This window comes from Myxocyprinus asiaticus, chromosome 39 (assembly GCF_019703515.2).
Source record: "Myxocyprinus asiaticus isolate MX2 ecotype Aquarium Trade chromosome 39, UBuf_Myxa_2, whole genome shotgun sequence".
NCBI lineage: Eukaryota > Metazoa > Chordata > Actinopteri > Cypriniformes > Catostomidae > Myxocyprinus > Myxocyprinus asiaticus.
This window is the reverse complement of record NC_059382.1, coordinates 20,070,740-20,075,767: the sequence shown is the minus strand read 5'-3', so window position 1 is coordinate 20,075,767 and position 5,028 is coordinate 20,070,740. Positions and strand designations below refer to the sequence as shown.

General features: G+C 39.3%; 1 long non-coding RNA gene across 1 annotated transcript; it reads left to right on the top strand.

Moving 5' to 3' along the window:
- The first annotated feature begins 2,651 nt into the window (after positions 1–2,651).
- Positions 2,652–4,123, top strand: LOC127429762 (uncharacterized). Its single transcript, XR_007895330.1, has 2 exons — positions 2,652–2,786; positions 3,832–4,123. It is a non-coding gene; the product is annotated as an uncharacterized LOC127429762 (long non-coding RNA).
- Positions 4,124–5,028: the final 905 nt, after the last annotated feature.

The following is a 5,028-nucleotide window of genomic DNA, read 5'->3' as shown; positions in this document are numbered from 1 at the left end:
TTCTGCAGAACACATACAAAGATTGAATGGTGACCAAAACTTTGAAGCTCCAAAAAGCACATAAAGGCATCATAAAAGTAATCCATATGACCACAGTGGTTAAATCCATGCCTTCAGAAGCAATTTAATAGGTGTGGTTGAGAAACAGATCAACATTTAAGTCCTTATATATATAAATCTCAACTTTCACTTTCACTTCCAAATTCCACTTCTTTTGTTTTTGGTGATTTACATTCTTCATGCATATCGCCACCTACTGGGCAGGGAGGAGAATTTATAGTAAAAAAGGACATAAATATTGATCTGTTTCTCACCCACACCTATCATGTCGCTTCTGAAGACATTGATTTAACCTCTGGAGTTGTATGGATTACTTTTATGCTGCCTTTATGTGCTTTTGGAGCTTCAACATTTTAGTCATGATTCACTTGCATTTAATGGACCTACAGAGCTGGGATATTCTTCTAAAAATCTTTTGTGTTCAGCAGAAGACAGCAATCATACACATCTGTGATGGCACGTGGGTGAGTAAATGATGAGAGAATGTAATTTTTTTTGGTGAACTATTGCTCAAAAACATTATCTTGGACAATGGGGGAACTTGAAATCAAAAAGGTTGAGAACTAGTGGTGTAAAGTAAAACTTGGTGTTGTTGGATACATCCTGTACACTAAAAACTGTTATTATATATATTTATTAATTCCAAAGATTGGTACCAGACATACTGTACAAATGGAAATCAACCCAAGCAATATCTATAAAATTATATTAATGCAATATCTAAAAAAAACAGTAACCCTGTTTACAGCATAATTTTTAAGATCTGCTAACCTGAGGGCTGAGAGGACCCTGGTGAATTACAAAATCTACTTGGAGGACAAGGGGAGCAGTCTGTAGAGAAGGTAGCCCCCTTGTCTTTGAGAATGAACCCAACAGGACAGGGCAGAGGAGCACTACTCTGCTCAGGGCAGTAATATCCTGCTGGACAGATATCTCCATACATCTGAGAGATTGGGACTGGCTCTGTGGCTCCAGATGAACAGAAATGACCTTTTAAGAGGAAGAACCAGATGTAAAATTAAGATACACACCAGCAGAACAGACTCTAATGTGGATCTCAGTGGAACTGACCTGCAGAGCAGGGTCCTGAGGGGCTGGTTAATGCGCTGGTGTTACAGTAGAATCCAGGAGGGCAAGGAGTACAGTCCAGCTGAGAGTGCAATCCCTCAACGGTACTCACAGTGCCTGTAGGGCAATGAAGGGGGGCAGAACTACCCTCCAAACAGTAAAAACCTAGTAGAAGAGAAAACTCAGTGTAGCAAACAAAACAAATACTATGTTTAATTTGTTTTAATGTTTGTATTTTCTATAACTGTATAGAATTATATTTACCTGGTGGGCATGATATGCAAGAAGACTGAGATGGCTGAGGCTGATAAGTACCAGGTGGACAGATGACAGGCTTGAAACTGCCATACGGACATGCATAACCAGACGGACACTGAAGGTCTAAGCAGACAGGACATAAAGGTCCATGAATGGCAGTATATAAATAGGCTATGTCTAGACATCTCATGGCAGCAGTGCTTAATAATTCAGACAGCATTAGGGTACCCCTATTGAGATGCTGTGGCTAGTCACATAAATTGCTGAAGGAAGTGGACAGTGTCTCTGTCTGTTTATGTAACCTACCTAACCTTGTAGTCCATGAGCTCTTTAAATCCAGCACCCCAGTTATGGATATGAATTTCTGCCCTATCAGTTTTGGATCTTACCAGGTTGATGTCCTGTTTCAGAACCTGCTGGACAGAACCAGCCCTCAGGACAGCTGTGCTGTGCAGAGCTCTGGCCCCAGTCTGGGCAGTAGAATCCAGGGGTACATGGAAGACAGTCTATTTGTGATATAGCACCACACTGGCCCAGGAAGAAACCTGTTATAGAGCACAATCAGAATTAATTTGGTTATCCACTGACTGAAACTGTCATGAATTAAACTTAAAGGTGCACTCAGTAATTTTTTCCTCATTAAAAAAGTTTAACTTCTAAAGACATGAATTGTAATTTTGCAATATATGTAGGAAATCATGACCACTCACATTAAAATGAAGACACCAGTCATATTAGTAACCTTATTAAAGCTTTTTTATTCTACACGGAGAGGGTCCACACATGAGGGCTGCCATGTTGGAATCACATGGTCATGTGATTGGAGGGGCACATGGGGGCTGCCATGTTAGAATACTACTTGCTTAATCTTAGTAACCTTCCTGTTATTTGACACCTTCACTCATTGATTAAAGTAATCATGGCTGACTATGAATAATACATTTCTACAATGGCATCTGCAGCACTGGGTGGATTACTTGTGAATTGTAATCAGGTTCTGATTACAAATTACATGACAAAAAATGCAATCAGTAATGTAATCTTGTAGATTACATTTTTGGATAATCTAATCCGACTGATCATGCAGTTTTGCCATTTTACAAACGTCATCCACGTGTGGTAAGAGATCAGACCAGTTATATTTGTGAATCAGCGTCACAAAAATATCTTAAAGTTATCACTACACCAAAAGTGCATTCATATACATTTTTGAAGCCGACTACAAAAGCAATTTAAGAAGCTAGAAGTAACTTTACTGTGCTGTGGCGAGGAGGAGGGCGTGGCCGGGCCGTGAGGATGCTCCACAAAAACACGCTTGAGGGGTGACATGATGTTCTGGATACACGCGCAAATACACTGTTGTCAGCGGTTCACGTTAGAAGCCGCCGGGGTCGAGACAGGTGAGTTTTTTAAGTAGGGTTCGGGTTTGTAATTTATGAAAAAAATTATAAAATAAATATACAGGCCATCCGAACTTGTTTCGCGCTCTCACTCACAGATACACGTGAACGGATGAGTTAGGGGCCGTTCACACGAACGTGTTTTTGCCTGCGTCTGTTCTGTTTTTCCATTGTTTTTCTATGTAAACACGCGCTGGACGAACGTCCGTACATGCTGCACCGCGTCTCGCTGTTTCTTCAGTGTTTCACTGAGGACTGGCACATTTTTAGACACTGTCAAGTTAATAAGAGCTTCAGGTTTCAAAAATGCATGCCGAGTCTGCGTTCTGTGTCAGTCGTTGAACTGTGTCTAGATTGTTTTAGCGCAGGTGACACAAAGATTTAACGTTCTGAACAAGTTCAGGTTGCAAAGAGGTGACTGTTACAATGTTTAACATTATTCCAGATTGTTCTGCAACAAGCAAAGTTTCAGCGCTTGATAAACGGCAATGTTGTTTTTTCCTTCTGCTCTAGTGTGCTGAGGGGCCGGCTGTGCCGTATGTCTACTGTTACAATACTGTTACAAATGTTGCTTACGATGCTTGCATAAAATACAGCCAAAGCATCAGAATATAAAGTATATAAACAGGAATATATTACTATTGTATACAACAAATCCTCAAAGTAATAATAATACTGTATCATATTATAATGACAAACTGGACAACAATAAATAATTGTTGTTATAATATTAATAAATAACAACTGAATTCCAAAATGTTACTGGGTGTAGTAGGTTTTGCACACACACAAAAAAATAAAATAAAAAATAAATAAATTGTTTTGTAAAAATATACGTAGGTAAATAATTTTTTTATTTTATTTATTTATTTATTTTAATCACTGTATTGTGGCAAAACTGGAAAACATGCATTAAATATATTTTTTATTATCTTTATCTAAAAATATCTTTTAATATGTTTTTATTTCATTAAACATTTTGAATGTACTTGGCTACAATGGTTGAAAGGATGGATTTAAAATACATTTTATGTCATTTTTTAAGCAAACATTTTCGAAATGGGGCCCCGGCTTGGTCGGATGCTTGGGGCCTCAGAAATCGTAAACCCGCCCCTGCTCCTGGGTTTCGGCACACTGTGTGACGAGGAGGAGGGCGTTGCCAGGCCGTGATGATGCATGGCCAGCGCTGAATCAGCTGATCAGTGGGAGAGCGAGATAAAGGGGAGCCGGAGGCGCCAGTTCGAGAGGGAGAGAGACGCATGCGGCCGCATTGCATGTGTGCCTGTGTTTATGTTGTTAAACATAAGAGTTTCCTATTAAACTTTATTTTTACTGTTCAGCCAGTTCCCGCCTCCTCCTTGCCTGTCCTTATACTGTTTCAGGGCCTCCCCCGGTGGACGGCAGCGAGTCCTCCGGCCCCTGGCGGACGGAACCACTCCTCCCCTTCTTTACTTGCATTATAAAGACCTGACAGAACTCTATCTTCTTCTAAAAATCTTTAATTGTGTTCTGCTGATGAAAGACAGTCATACACATCTGGGATGGCATCAGGGTAAGAGAATAATGAGAGAATTTTCATTTTTGGGTGAACTATTCCTTTAAATGATGCTGCATCCAAGCCGCTAGCTGTCAATATAAGTCCAAGATGACACAAACAAATCGTGTGCATCTTTAAAACATACATTTTGAAAAATACTGCTCAGTTTAGTGTTAAGTATATTTCTGTAAATTGCAGGTGAGAGTAATGTCTCTTAATACATTTAATACAAATATTGTAACATATCCAGAAATCAAAATTCTGTCATCCTTATGTCATGTATAACATGTATAACTTTCTTTCTTCCGTGTAACACAAAACGAGAAATTTAGCAGATTGCTGATGCTGCTCTTTCCATATGACAAAAGCTTAGTGACCCTGGGCTGTCACTAAGTATTTATTATATATAAACTTGCAACAACCTTTTTGGAGTTTGACAGACCCTGTATGCCTTCATTGCATGGAAAAAAAACAACAACATGAATATTCTGCAATTGTTTCCTTTTGAGTTCCATAGAATAGAGAATATCATCCTGTATGGGTTTAAAACAACACGAGAGTGAGAAAAAGACAGAAGTTTTATTTTTGGATGATCTATTGCTGCCATACTAAGATGATAGTTTTACTCAACCTGCTAAGAGCTGATAGTTTGTGGTTCAAACTTTACCTGGTGGGCAGGGTTCTGGTCGTGCGCTCCCAATTGGG